Consider the following 16,333-nt stretch of genomic DNA (forward strand, 5'->3'; position numbering starts at 1 on the left):
GTATTCTGTGGATTTTTCTTAGAGTTAATTTTGTTGTTGTATCGTTTCTGCCAAAGAGATTTATTTTTTCTGATAATCAATTTTGTCCCTTTCGTATTTCATTTGTTTAGCCAGCATTATACTTTTTTCTAGGTTTTTAATCCTCTGTGCTAATAGTCTGTCCATATCTTTGAACCTATCAATATGTACAAAAGCTTGCAACTGAGATTGAAGATCTGTAACATGTTTATGTGCAACAGTTTTCTCTGTGGATTTGTGTTGAATTATTAATTCAATTAATTTAAAGGAACATTGGTCCAAAATTTGGTTCCACTGTTTCTCAAATTCTTGTGTTTCAAATCCAAAAGATGGAGCTTTTGTCATGGGGAGCCCTCGGGGGATTCTTTTATTCATTTGATAGTTCTCCAACGTAACAATGTCCCACCATAGTCTTAGATCATGCGATATAAATTTCTCCAAACGAAAAAATTGCGCTTTAAGATCTTGTGTATCCTCGCACACAATATTACAGTCTTTATCAAACAGAGATTCAGCTTTTTTTTGTGCTGGCTGCCAAATTAAAGCAATTGAAGGCAAAATGAGAGCTTAAATCTGGTAAGGGCACTGTAGACGTATCCATGTTAGTTGAGAAAAAAATAGAATCAGTGATATAATGGTATAGAGTCCAGCAACCATATAGAGGAACAAAAAGTCAAGGGAGTATCACATCAAAAAATAAAAACCAGGGTTAATATTACCTACTGGAACACTGGTGAGTCTGTGTAGATGATCAGTAATTGAAAATCTGGGAGGGATCCGAGTGCAGGCGGTATGAAGATGCAGATGCCAGAAGAAACCGTCTGTCCCCTCTAGGACGACTCCCACAGCTGTTCAGCTTGATGAAAGATTGTGTGGAGCAGGAAAATAGCCTTACCGAGAAGCGGGGTAAGAGCGCTTGCAGACCCGCCTTCCATATGGGGCCAGCGGCTGCAGTTGCAGCAGCCCACGGATAGAGTTCACGTAACTCACAATGTTCTCGTTCCCGCTGCTGCTCCCGGCTGTGTGCTCCCCTGGAGGGGTGAATGACACACTTCCTGCGCCACTGCGATCGGAATGTAGACAAAAGGTAGGATGGTTGCTATCAGCGCTGCTCCAATAGATTCAGACTCACCAGGTGAAATAAAAATGATTTATTAAGACTACATAAAACAGATACTAAAGAACATAACAAAAAGACCTCCTCCCACGCGTTTTGGGCGAGTTCGCCCTTTCTCAAGGAGTATAACAAGACATAAAGGGAGGGTATTATTTATAACTCCCCTCTGATGATTAACAGATGTGTTGCACCTGATTAGAAAACAATTATGCAAATTTCAACACACTGGGCTCATACCAAATAATCACATAAGATATAGTTCATGAAAAAAGAGTTAATGTATAAAACATAATAAGTTCTCATGATACATAGTCTGTACTAACATGATGCCTTACAAAATAACATTGTATATATCAATCAATGTATGAAATACAGATGATCTTTCAAACCACTTATTAGCTGTAAATATGTTATTGTAATTCGTATAATTCGTCACTTTAATACAGATATAATACATAATAATATAACAGCATAGCAATAAATGTAATAAATCAATAAAATAATATAATATAGTAAAATAATATGAAAAAAAAGAAAAAAGAAAGAGAAAAGAAGGGGGGGGGAAAGGGAAGGAGGGGGGAGGGGTGGAGAAGGAAGGGGTGGGGGGGAGAGAAGGAGGGGGGAGGAGGGGAGAGGGGGGGTGAAATAAGGAAGAAAAAAAGGAAGAAAAAAGAAAGAAGAAGAAAGAAAAGGAATACGGAAGTAAAGAAAAGAAAAAGAGGAAACGAAATAGTAAAGGACGAAGCAAAAAACGGAAAATACAGTAATATCCATGGGTAACCTGTAAGGATCACAGAAATACCTTAAGGTCCCATTCTGTATTGAGACCCTTAGGTATTAATGTGCGAATGGTGAAGATCCAGAATGCTTCACGCTGGTAAAGAGCTCTGGATCTATCTCCACCACGTTTATGAGATCTAACATGTTCAAGAATGATACATTTAAAGTTACCAAGGCTGCCAAATTGGCATTCTTTGAAGTGATTAGGCACGGGATGTGTGATATCTAGATTTTTTATATGTTTAATATGTTCCAACATCCTTATTTTAAATAGACGGGTAGTTAACCCCACATACCGTTTATTGCATCCGCAAGTGATCATGTAGATCACATGGTCTGTGTTACATGTCACGAATGACAGAATTTTATATTCTTTAGTAAATTCTGAATTGGTAAAACTTTAAATTTTTTGGACAAATTGACATATCTTACATTTCCCGCATCTATAGCACCCCTTTAGATCTGGAAATAATATTTTTTGTTCATTCTTGTCTGAAACCATGCTAGGTGAGACCAAGTGACCCAATGTATGTGCTTTCTGAAAAACAAATTTGGGGTCCATAGAGACCATGTCCTTTAAAAGATCATCAGTATAAAGAATGGTCCAATGCTTCCTAATTATTGATTTAATATTCATGGCCTGACGGCTGTACTGAGTAATGAAAAATGGCGGTTCACATTAATTAAAATCATTTGGTATAGAGTTATTATTCTGTTTCACATGAATAAACTAGAAGGGTCAGAATTCATAAGATCCTCTCTTGATTTGTTCCTAGCCTTGGTATATGCCCATTGTACAGATCGTGGCTCATAGCCTCTATCCACAAATCTTTGGATAAGGTCATAAGAACCATTATCAAAATGTTCCATAGTCGAGCAATTCCTTCGTAAACGAAGTGGCTTCTTACACTAGGCCAGGTTACCCCCAGGCCCCAAGCAGGCCCCACTCCCCACTAGGTTAGTGGGTAAGTTCATTGGGAAGGCCCCTTAGGTAGGGACCCTGCCCTTAGGTGAGTGTAAGTCTAGTCAGTGACACAGCTGCAGTGCTGTGTGCTCTGACAAGAAGAGACAGTGTTGTGTGCAGTGCAGCTAGAGGAGTTGCTTTGGCTGTGTCAGCAAAAGGCCCCTCATAGGAAGAGGGGGGGTTGCTTTCTAAGTTATACAGTGTGTGTAATATCACCAGTGCCAGTTGCATATGGTGAACTGCCAGAGTCTGGGATCAGACAGAATCTACAGCAAGAGATATTCTGCATGCAGGGGCTAGGGAGAGGTATACCCCCAGGGCTCAATTAGTCCCCTGAGACACTAGAGGAATACTGTATGTGATAGGGACTGCCTTAAGACAGGGACTCCTTCACCATACTCAGAGAGGAAGAGAAATGCTGCATGACAGTGCCTGACTGTCAGTACAGTATGTAGCAGGAAGAGTGCCTGACTCCATAGCAGAGACTGTGGTAAAGGCTCATTCTGGCTGGGGATCCCTCCCCTGTGGAGTCAGCGTGTATATCCATTCCTGCAGAGAGCAGCGCAGTGCGGCATGGGATCACTGTGCGGTGTTGCTGAGTCCAAGGATTATCCTGATCTGTAGCAGTGATCAGGGAGGTAGTATAATAAGTGCACCACCGGGCCCCAACACAGGGAAGCGCTATCCCTCACACTCACATTCACCTTACTGTTGTGGACACTCAAGGGATAAAGCACATCATTATCAAAGGGTCTGAGGGTGATGTGATGATGGACATGTGGGTGAGGGGATGGTATGCATTCAGGGTGATGCAATGTTATTCATATGATGTATTGATGTTATGCCAAGAGAGTTTCATTGAAGTTATCGTTCATGCTCAGTAAATACTGTTTATTCACATTGTGTGTATTTACTGTATGGTTGTTTTGGTGAGGGCACACTCCCACCACATTGGGATCCCTCATCAGTGGAGGCGCTGCACCGAGTGTAGGTATATACCCCAGGTTCCACGTGACGGAAGCTCAGCCCTCCTGGTTGCCAAACAGGTACCGCACCACACTGATAAGTAGTCAGATAAACCTACCCACCCCAATCTCACTTAGGGTGGAGGAAAGAGGGCTACACTCCTTTTTTAAAAGAAATTATTAATATATTATATATGGTTTATCCCTGGGTCTCACTCCACTCCCTGTTTGAAATTATTCATTATAAGTGATTAATCCTAGTTTCTCTTTCTCCCCCATTTGTATTTTATCATTTTATATTTTATTTATTTTATATGTTTAAGTTTAATAAATTCATTTTTAGTAATTGGACACAGGATTATGTACTCATGTGAGATAACCTGTGGTTAACTTAACTAATCATATTTACATATTCAATTGATTCGCTAATTTGCATATTGCTATATATATATATATATATATACTGTAGAACACCTATTATGGGTAATATTGTTCTCCTGATGAAGCTGATCTGAGTCAGCGAAACGCGTTGAGCTAGTGGAGTGTAACGTGACACCGAGAGGATCAGCCGTCGCCACATTTGTCCATTTCCCTCGTGAATCCGGAAGACAGTGATTCCGGCGGATCTGACGTCAGACGCCATCCGAAGCGACCATACTGTGGGAGGATTCCACTGACAGAGACGGCTTCGACTACCCATCTTCTCGGCAGTATCAAAGTTGCATTCGCCTTTACCTGATGTGTCTGTATTTTTTGTACAGAATGTGAGTACATTACTGTTCCTTGATTTTATGTCGATAAATTTTATACTGGTCTGCACTATTGGCTCTCTTTTGTCTTTCTCTGAGACATACAAGGCAAGACTGGATTCCAGATCTGCTGACACTGCTTACATCCACTGCTGTTTTTATATCTGCCAGTCTGTAAGTATATGAGCCAAGACTCTGAAGAATTGTTTTGTCACATTGCATACCCAGAAGTGCACTATATTGTTTTTCTCTTTATTTGGGGTGAAATCCTGACGACCATGCTCCCTCCAAATCCTGGAAGTGACCCCTATAAATAATCACTATCAAGGAGTCTTGGTATGCTCCCATGCAACAGGCCGCACTTCTTCTTCAGGCGATGTCCTGCAGCATATCTCTCACTCTTACTACTGTGGAAGGGTCCCTATCTGAGGCCTTTCCCTACAGTATGCAATGTTCACAATATCTACTGGGGCTCAGGGGATCTATATCTATTTCTTCCCCTTCCAGGGGAAACAGCCGTCTCACTGGTTCCCTAGCGTCAGGTGGTACGCAGCCCCTAACCACTATGGGGCTTGTAGTCCCAGCGAGCCTTCACTACATTGGGGCCACGTGCGCATGGCGTTCTGCGCATGCGAGACTCGTAATGGCTGCCGACTGCGCTCTGTGCACCCGTGAACCTCCGGGAGTGCGCGCGCAATCAACCATGGCGGCGCCCTGTAGAGGGGGCCGCCGGCGAGCCCGTCGCCCCCTGCACCTTCCACAACATCCCCCGCAACCGCCGAGGTATGGGAGGGGAAACGGGGGGACCGGGTTACATTGGTCTGCAGCTTTAATGCCTCCTGATGAAACAACAACAACCCGTTTATAGTTGTAGGATAATGTCACGAAAAAGAGAACATTGACTCCATCATCCATGAGGTTATTAATAATGTGAATGACCTTTTCAAGAAAAATGCTTAGTTAGGATTTTCACGCAAAGCATATTACAACTTGGAATGACAAAGGGGAGTTTATTTATATATAAAAAAAAACCAGGTTCTACCAGGTGTGCTGGATTTGGTACGTGGCTTTACACAACGTCACACTGTTACAATGCGCCAAATGCCCCAGGGATGGGGCGATCTTTTCATTGCGATGGCTGAAATGAATGTCCCCTCCACGGTTGTAGGTAATGCGGAAAATAGAGATTTTATTTATTTATAAAATGTTTTACCAGGAAGTAATACATTGAGAGTTACCTCTCGTTTTCAAGTACGTCCTGGGCACAGAGTTAAAATGACAAATAGTACATGGTTACAAATATAGTTACAGTACATAAGTGAACAGGGTATATATTATATACAAGACATTGCGTGCACAGTTAAAAATAATATATACGTGTTATGGGCGTATGATACAGTTATAGACCAGATTAAAATGTGAGACAGCTTTGGTTTTGAAAGAACTTAAACTGGTGGTGGATGTAAGAGTCTCCGGTAGGTTGTTCCAGTTTTGGGGTGCACGGTAAGAGGAGGAGCAGCCGGATACTTTGTTGGGCCTTGGGACCATGAACAGTCTTTTGGAGTCTGATCTCAGGTGATAAGTGCTGCATGTGGTAGGGGTGAGGAGCTTGTTCAGGTAGTATTTGAAGGCAAGACAGGAAAGGTGAACTTTGCACCTAGACTCAAATGATGACCAATCTAGTTCTTTGAGCATTTCGCAGTGATGTGTGTTGTAGTTGCATTGGAGAACAAAGCGGCATATTGAATTGTAGAGGGTGTCAAGTTTGCTAAGGTGAGTTTGAGGTGCCGAGCCGTATACTATGTCCCCATAGTCAATAATTGGCATTAGCATCTGCTGTGCGATACGCTTTCTGACCAGCAGGCTTAGGGAGGATTTGTTCCTGTAAAGTACACCTAGTTTGGCATAGGTCTTGGATGTCAGGGTATCAATGTGCATCCCAAATGTTAAATGGGAGTCAAACCATAAGCCCAGGTATTTAAAACTAGTAAAAAGAGTTAGGGTGGTGTTAGCGATGGTTCTGATCTGGAGCTCAGTCACTACAACCCCCCTTTAACCTCTTAAAAAAAGAACCTCTGATTTGTGGTACAATTCTTTAAGCGCCCCTGGTTTTTTTACAACCCAAGAGGAAGAGTGGACTACTAATGCAGCCGGCTGAGTGGCTGAGCCTGTAAATACAATTTGAATATTTGATTATGCTATAAATTATGTATAGTTCCTCTGTAAAATAATTTTTTTGGGGTGAAATAGAAAATGTACCAACTGTAGGAATACACTACAACCTCTAAATGGTACAGTTTTTTTCCCTGTGAATATGCTATGTAATTAATATTTTAATTATTTATTTTTAAAAAATGATTTACCAGGAAGAAATACATTGAGAGTTATCTGTCGTTTATAAGTATGTCTTGGGCACGGAGTTATGACAACGATACTTGGTTAAATTAAATGCACAGAGGTTGTGCAGTCAATTCACAGACATTTGACGGAAAGTTAGAGATGATTATTGGCGTAAGTAACCTTTTACAGGCATCTCATAAGGAAGAGGTAGTGACCTAGGGGGTATATACATATTGATCACTTAATGTAGTCAGTGTGATCAGTTTATATTACTGCACCACATTCTGTAGGTGCATTGTATATTTCATAATTGACTCATGGGCAGGGTGCCTGAATACAGAAATACTATAGGTGCTAACTGTATATTTCTCTGGAGAATTTGGAATTACCCAGTATACCGAGGCTGCTAACAGGTAGTGCACACACTTTATGGCAACTTGATTGAAGAGAGACCCAGCAATGATAATCCAGGATAATGATTTCATTACGGCATTTGAAAGGTTGGTAGAAAGAGACCTTCAAATTTTATCTAAAGGTTTCTCCTGCTCATCTATGCATGCCAATAACCTGACATACACAGAGATTCATGAACTAGACACTTTGAAGCATAACAAAGACATCATGTTTAGAAATGCTGATAAAGGTGGAGCCCTTGTGGTTCTATCCACCCTACAATACAAACAGGAGGCATTACGGCAGCTAGGGAATCCGGATCAGTATAAACTTCTTAAAAAGGATCCAACACAGGACTTTATTAGTCAACTAGATGAAATTATTGAATTTGGAAAGATACTTTGTACATTAGACAAACATGAGATTGAATTTTTGAGAAGTCCACATCCCGTGATTCCGGTATTCCACCATCTCCCAAAGATCCATAAGTCACTGGTCGACCCTCCTGGTCATCCTATAGTGGCAGGTATTGGATCTTTGGGAGATGGGTTATCGCGGTATGTGGACTCTTATCTCAAACCATTGGTACTGGCATTACCGTCATTCATTAAGGATTCCACGGACCTCATGGTAGATGTAAAGGATCTGGTCTGGAAAAAGGAATACAGATGGGTCACCCTTGACGTGATCTCTCTGTATTCCATCATTAATCACGATCACGGGTTATTAGCTATCACGCACTTTTTACAATTATCACATCTGTCCACTTCACTTTGCACTTTTCTATTAGAATCTATTAAATTTTTATTAACTCACAATTATTTCTTATTTGATTCACGTTTTTATTTACAATTATTAGGCACTGCAATGGGCACAAGTTTTGCACCATCATATGCAAACTTATTCATGGGGTTATGGGAAGCACAATACATATATCACAGTAATAATTCTTATCGCTCACAAATTATTTACTATAAAAGATTCATCGACGATCTCATTATTATATGGGACGGCGATGAATCATCATTTGTAGCATTTATAAATACACTTAATATCAATAATGTTAATATTAAATTCACTTATGAACAAAATATAAATTGCATTAACTATCTGGACCTGCTCCTTTACATAGACCATGACATGCTAATCCAAACTGACATATTTCGCAAGCCAAACTCCGGGAACACACTACTGTCACCCAAAAGTTGTCATCCACAATCTTTAATCAAAAGTATTCCGAGAGCCCAATTTGTAAGGTTGAGACGGATATGTTCTGATGATGAGAATTTCTCTTTGCAGTCACAAGCATTATTTGAGAGATTCCAAGCCAGGGGTTACAAATATACAGATATCCAGACAGCATACGAGTACGCTATGACTTTGGATCGCCCTGGAATCCTTGATCAAAAGAAAAAAGACAAACATCATAAAGGGTACATACAATCTAAGAGCAAGTATAGTGATATGAGTCCATTATTCATCACCACTTATAGTCGCCAATCCAAGCTTATATGCGACATTGTGCATAAACATTGGCACACCCTGTCCCTTGATAAGGATATTGCTGAATTTACCTTGAAGGGACCAAAATTTTCATTCCGTAGGGCTAAGACACTAGCATCGCACCTCTCGCCAAGTCACTTTCAAACTAAAACTGATCTTAAAAGAATTGGTAGTATTCCTAAAGGCTTTTTTGCATGTGTAAATTGTTCCATGTGTAAATATGTTCATAGTACAAAATTTGTCCAAACTGACATCAATGGAAAAAAATATTTTATTAAAGAATTTTTGAATTGTAATACATCCTACACCATTTATCTTTTGAGATGTGGTTGCAAAAAATTGTATGTGGGACGAACCATTCGGCCAGTTAAGACCCGCATTGCCGAGCATGTCAGGCTTATTAAAAAGAATGATGTATCTCATCCAGTCCCCAGACACTTCTCCAGATGCCCTAAAGGGGGAATAGCTAACTTTTCCTATATGGCAATTGAACATATCCCTTGTAACGCTAGAGGAGGCCATAGAGAGGGGGTATTAAATAAACAGGAAATGTATTGGGTGTACACTCTGAACACACTCCATCCGGCCGGCATCAATCAGGAGTGGGAACTGAAACACTTCCTGATGGGGTAATGGCTAAGTTTTGGGGTGGGTTCACAGTGTTCACCCAATTACATTGTGATCTGGGAGGTGACATATTAAGTTACTGTCTGTCATGCGGTTGCCACTGTATTCATGGATATGAATTATGTGGATAAATTGATAAAATGTTTATATCCCTTTAAGGTGAATCTTGATACTGAAAATGCTTTATAAGTACTGAAAAGATTTTATAAGTACTAGATATATGAAATCCTTTGTTATACATCTGTATACTTCCATTAATTGATATAGCTTTATATAATAATAATGATGCTGGTAACTTAAAACATCAGTAGTTTTTAAATTTATCCATTATATGTTCTGTTTTGTTTTTAAGATTTCTTATGTGTATGTTGTAAATACCTTGTTGTGCAGCCATTGCTATGGGGATTGTTGTGGAGATAGTTATCCACTTTAATGATTAATTTACCACAGGTGAGGTTTAAATACGTTCCCTGTTCCTATTGGTGGCATACACTCACCACTCCCTATATCTATTTGGCTGCCATACACTATCAGCACTCTTTGAAAAAGTCCATAGCCTGGACGAAACATGTTAGAGTGGTTGCCTGATGTTTGCTGCTAGCGATCAATAAAGTTTTTTTAGACATCCATGCGTTGGCTGCTTAAGTTGCTGTGAACCACGGACCATCCTACCCCCTTCTTTCTGTATATTTCTCTGGTCAATCCTAATGGGCAACAGGGGCTTAAGGATAAATAATGAGATGTCCAAAATAGCCTGAATAACAATACCACTTAGTTCTCAATAGATTAACACTTTATCAGAGTAGAGAGAATAATCCGCAAAAAGATTTTTGGGTAAAAAAACAGGGATAAACCATACAAGAGCTGCAATTTCTAGTAAACATAGTGTCCAATAAATCTATATATGCACAAACACATATCTACATCAGGGGTGGGCAACTCCAGTCCTCAGGGGCCACCAACTCAGGTCGAAGGCCGAGCCACTGATTGAGCCACCTGTGCTGAAGCAGGGATATCTCTAATACTTGACCTGTTGGTGGCCCTTGAGACCTGGAGTTGCCCACCCCTGGTGTATATGAATGTATCCATGTATACCTATGTACTCACGCACAGAGGAGGCAGAAGAGTATATAATTTCCATAAATAGAAGGTTATCAGACCATCCACATAGTATCACGATTTCACAGGACATCCGGCTCCAAAACTTGACACAGGGAACGGGAGGTAGGACACAACCGGGAGACGTGGGGACAACAGGAGACAGTCCCATCCAGATATAGGACCTGGTGAAGGGGAACACAAAGATCAAGTGTTAAACAGCAGTACTGAGGTAGACCTTCATGTCCCCATCAGTGCCGTCTACTCCTACAGCTTCCTTTGCCTCTAAAGAAAACAACCGAGGTTGTAACCCTCATTTAGCCCTTCGGGGCAAGTGTATGCGGGGTATCTATCCAGTGGAGTTCTCCTTGTTTGAGGTGGGGGATGCTGTCACCCCTTCTTCGCAATGGTGGGCCACTCAATAATCTGGAATCTCAAATGCGACGGGTGCGTAAAAAAAGAAGTCCTTTGTTTTGGCGCACAGAAATGGGCCGCGTACTGATGTTAATAGTATGTACTAAAAATAATGCGTCTGTGCGCCCCAAAATAGTCTGCCGCGGATAACTTGATGCAGCAGGGATGATTCATTGTATAGGTCCGGGGTTCTCAACTCCAGTCCTCAAGACCCCCCCCAACAGGTCCGGCTTTGAGGATATCCCTGCTTCAGCACAGGTGGCTCAGTCAAAGACTGCACCCCCGGTGCTAAAGCTGGAATATCCTCAAAACCGGACCAGTTGGGGCGTCTTGAGGACTGGAACCCCTGGAATAGGTTAACAACATGTATTATTTTCACAGTATGGCTATTATAAACAATTTTACACTATGAATTGATATTTACTTAAACTTCTTATAAATTATGAATTACACATTTCTGTTATTTAATTTGAATTTGAATTGTATCACAACAAGCCCAGATGCGTAAAAACAAAAATCCAACCAGAAATGATGCAACATTTCGAGGCGCCGGGGATACGACGCACGGTTTTTTGAAGGTTTGTATTATTTTTTAGCACTGCCGTTTTTTGACGCGACACAAATTTGAAAAATATATATAAGTCCATAGGTCCCATCGTTTTACCTTTAATGTACCATTCACTTCAAATAAGTTCATATCAGCACAGAAGAGGTTTATGTATTAGGACAAACGCTGGGTAAACAACATTTATCCAACAAAAAAGTTATTTCAATAGGATATATATATACTGTATATATATATATATTTTTATATATATATATCTATATAAATTTATTTTAAATTTATATCTTGTGCAGTTTTTTGCCTCAGAATTGCTCCATATTTGCCATGATACATGGGGGGGGGGGGGAGGGGGAATAATTCCTCAAAGTCTCTCTCTGATCCACCTCCAAGCAAAGAGTACTGACAGCTAAAACCTGTCCTGTCCTCTTTACTGTTGTGGATAGACTGATGTCTGTAGGGAGATACTATCCTCCCACAAATAATCTAGTATAAGAAACCATCTATACCACTTTTGCTGCCTCTAACATCTCAGCTAGCTAAGCCGATGGTGGCTAATACCTGTCCTGTTTCTCTTATTAAATTTGGAGAACAAAGCGGACACAACAATTCACTAATGGTGCTATAGCTATACCCCACAGTGTAAACCTGTCCTGTCTCTTCCATTTATCTAGAGAATGAGTGTGGCTATGATAAACCGTAGCTCCTATATTTTTGAGATGGGTGTGACCTCCCCGATATCTTAGTTCTGCCTTAAGGGATTAGCCTGCTCTGCGATTCTAGGGACTGTCCCTAATGCAGGAATTCACACATCCCCATCACTCACCCTTTAATAGGTGAGGCACAGGGAGAATGACTTATTTCTCCCAGCTATGTGTGACACGATTCACTTATTTTATAACATACTGTGTGTTGTCTAAACGTCATTGCTTGTCATCTGTCATTTATTTTCCTAACAAAGGTTTTATATTAAAAGTCAAGTTTTAATTACGTTACCATTTCACCACACACTGATTCGAGTGCTGATCAGAAGCAGCTCTTCCCTGGCACTAGCGAGGATCTGTTTGGAAAATCTCCCGGCTGCAAAACTGGGACAAACAAACAGAACAGAATTGATTAAGGACAAACAGTCCCCTTGAAACCAATTGTATTTTCTTCTTTCAATGTATAGTACAATATTTTTGCCCTGATTAAGCTCCAATTTTGTCGCTAAAAGGCTTTGATAAATTGTCCCCATAGAAAACAAAGAGAACAAACTACCTCTGATAGCCAAGCAATATTAACAGGACGCCCTTCTGCAGGCCTTTCTCAAACTAAATAGTTTGTAGGCAGAAAAAAGGATATAAACTGATTCCACAATAGTCTCTGGGCCCCAGAGAAAGCTGGTTCATTGTGATATATAGTTCAGACTCCGCAAGACTAGAAAACATGTACTGTACAATATACCCCAACTATACTGTATGTATCTTATTGAAAATAAAAAGCATAAGAATAGAAACTCTGTTTGACCGACACATTTTTAGCCACTCTGATTATTCCTAAAACTGCTAGTGCCTTTCTATGGTCTTATAATTAGTTTATTCTGAAGCCAGGGCACGTTGGTATGAATGGCTCCCGATAGCATTAACACAGTTCCCTTTTAAATCACTCCAAGTCCTGTAATATTTCCTCCACTTTATTGGGAAAAGGTAGCAGGGTACAGATGCTTGTGGATGGTGTGTAGTGGTGATTATTAGTTAGGAACCGGTAAAAAGAGATGGCCTCACCAAGGGTTATAAACAGAGAAAGGTTCTTTACTCACTGTCTCCAGGGTTGAAAAGGAAGTGAGGTGCGGTGTGGGCAAAGGAAAAGTCTAGGGGCAGACCATGTCTGAACAAACAGGAGGGGGGGCAGACTAGCCCATTCTGGTGAGGATCTCAGAGACTGCTGTAGCAGCTCACTGATGTCATGCTCGCGGGCAAGGAGTGCAACATTGTTGCAAGCCACGCAGGCACAGTATGTGTCTGCAGACTCCATGCAGCTGGGAATAAACTCTGACAGGCAGAAACTGCAAAGGAGAGAGGGGGGGGAGTCAGAAATGTGGCTCTTGTTCCATAACACTCCCCGTCTGGTATCTGTAGATACCACTATATGGCAAGCTATGTGGAACATATGTGCAATACATACAACATAACAATATACTGCAAAGGTCCATATTTCCATAGCAATGTGATACGGGCTGGTACCACTGGCATCAAAGTCCTTTGGCCAGGCCTTCCAGTAAGGGAAGCCAGGTGGGTGCGCAGCTCTTGGTTAGCTTGACGCACCACAATGTCTCTTAAAAGTCCACGGCACTCTTGGTCGCGCAGGTATCTTTGGATACTATTGTCTCTATTGTCCTTAGTGTTTATTTGTAATTCCTTGCATGCTCCAACGAAATTGGTACCACAATCGGAGCGTATTTGTTTAACTGGTCCTCTGACGGCAAAGAACCTTCTGAGGGCATTTATGAAGCTTGAAGCATCCATAGATTCTATAACCTCGATGTGTATAGCTCATGTGCTCATGCAGGTGAAGAGTACCGCCCATCGTTTGCTGTTTGCTAGCCCGCCTCTAGTTCTACGTGAGATGACCATCCAGGGCCCAAATACATCGAGTCGTACATAGGTAAAGGGGGGGTTCTGTGTTAAGTCTGTCGACAGGTAGATCCGCCATCCTTTGGTCTTGGCTTTTGCCTCTCAGCATTCGGCACCTAACACATTTGTGGAGATTACTGGCCACGCACCTTTTCATGCCAACGACCCAAATGCCCGCCGCCCTAATGGCGCCTTCGGTGAAGTGTCGTCCCTGATGCATGACTTGTTCGTGGTAGTGGCGCACCAACAAAGTGGCGATGTGATGCCGGCCAGGGATGATAAGAGGATTGCTTTCCTCCCTGCTCAGTTGGGGCTTATTGAGGCGGCCTCCTACTCTCATGAGGCCGTCGTTGTCGATGAAGGGATTCAACTTCCAAAGTGGACTGTTTTTGTTAACACTCTTCTTTCCGCGAATGCAATTGATCTCTTCCGCATATGTTTCCCTTTGAACATGACTCAGAACAGTTTCCTTAGCCTTTGTAATTTCCTCTACGGTGCGCAGCTCTTTGCAGATGTGCCAGCCGTGGCAACCGGTAGTTTTACCGTCTGGTGTCTGGCGGAAGGAGGAGGCTATATGCCCAAGATGGGCTACTGTTCGCAGAAGGGCCGTCCACTTTGAGAAGCGTTGGAATCGATGTGATCCGAATGCGTTTTTGTGCGATACATTGGTGAGTACCACGGATACTTGTAGGGGCCTTATCTCCGTATCCTTTTCGGGATCCACGAGTTCAAAATCGTCAACTGGGGTTGGTAGCGTTTCCGCAGGCTGCGCAAGAAACATTGGTCCTGTGAGCCACGACGTATTCTGCAGTTGAGATGCGGGTACTGATCTGGTGGCGTGATCTGCGGGATTTTGCTCTGTGGGCACGTGGTGCCATTGTTCTGGTTGGGTTGACTTCCTGATTCTTTCTACGCGGTTAGCTACGTATACGTAGAATCTCCTTTTCTTATTGTAGATGTATCCCAGTACCACCTTGCTATCTGTGTAGAGTTTGACGGCATCTGGTTTGCTGTCCATCTCATTCTCGATAAGCTCCGCCAGTTCTACTGCTAGCACTGCACCACACAGCTCGAGTCTGGGTATAGTATGGTCAGGTTGTGGCGCCAGCTTAGCTTTGCCAAGGATGAACCTGATGTGGCAACTTCCATCCACGTCCGTGGTTTTTAGGTAGGCCACCGCTGCTATAGCTTTGGTGGAGGCATCTGAGAACACGCAAAGCTCTTTGCTGTGTGCGGCGGTGAGAGATATAGGTGAATAGGGGCGTGGGATTTGAAGTTGCTCGAGGGCCTTCAGGGAGTGTTTCCACGTTTCCCACTCTTTCCGTTTTTCTGGAGGTAGTGGGGTGTCCCATTCCTGTTTTTCGAAGGACATTTCTCTGAGGAGGGACTTCCCTTGTATAGTGACAGGAGCCACGAATCCTAGCGGGTCGTAGAGACTGTTAACGGTGGACAGGACTCCGCGACGTGTGAAGGGTTTTTCTTCGATGGCTACCTGGAACGTAAAGGTGTCTGTTTTAAGATTCCAGCTTATCCCCAGGCTCCGCTGTATGGGAGGCGTGTCGGTCCCCAGATCCAAATTCTTGAGATCTGGTGCTTGATCATCTGCGTGAAACTCCTTCATCACTGTGGCACTGTTGGAAGCTATTTTGTGCAACCTTAGGTTGGCCTTCGCTAACATCTTTTGTGTCCTCTTGAGTAGATCTACGGCTTCTTCTTCGGTGGGAACTGATTTTAATCCGTCGTCCACATAGAAGTCTCTTTCGACGAAGCTCCTGGCGTCTTTCCCGAACTCTGCTTCTCCGTCTTGGGCCGTTCTTCTGAGGCCGTAGGCTGCCACTGCAGGTGATGGGCTGTTCCCGAAGACATGTACTTTCATGCGGTACTCCGTGATTTCTTTTTCTACGTCGTCATCTTGGTACCACAGGAATCTTAGGTAGTTACGGTTGTCTTCTCGCACAAGGAAGCAGTGGAACATCTGTTGAATGTCTGCGGTTACGGCGATAGGTTCCTTGCGGAAGCGGATCAGCACTCCCAGAAGACTGTTCGTCAGATCCGGCCCGGTGAGGAGAACATCGTTTAGGGAGACTCCCTGATGCTGAGCGCTGGAGTCGAATACCACTCGGATCTGGCCAGGTTTCTGGGGGTGGTAGACGCCAAACGACGGGAGGTACCAGCATTCTTCGCCTTC

General features: G+C 42.4%; 2 long non-coding RNA genes across 3 annotated transcripts in view; one reads left to right on the forward strand and one right to left on the reverse strand.

The window, feature by feature from the left end:
* Positions 1–16,333, forward strand: part of LOC142497781 (uncharacterized) — a 76,312-nt gene that overhangs the window by 32,435 nt on the left and 27,544 nt on the right. The gene's annotated exons all lie outside the window — the stretch shown is intronic.
* LOC142497778 (uncharacterized) overlaps positions 9,782–16,333 on the reverse strand; it is a 29,186-nt gene continuing 22,634 nt past the window's right edge. The window contains exons 3-4 of the long non-coding RNA XR_012802318.1: positions 12,527–12,618; positions 9,782–10,739 (exon numbers count right to left, since the gene is read on the reverse strand). This is a non-coding gene — a long non-coding RNA (uncharacterized LOC142497778). The remainder of the gene's footprint in view (positions 10,740–12,526; positions 12,619–16,333) is intronic.

Source organism: Ascaphus truei, chromosome 6 (genome assembly GCF_040206685.1).
Source record: "Ascaphus truei isolate aAscTru1 chromosome 6, aAscTru1.hap1, whole genome shotgun sequence".
NCBI classification, from domain to species: Eukaryota; Metazoa; Chordata; class Amphibia; order Anura; family Ascaphidae; genus Ascaphus; species Ascaphus truei.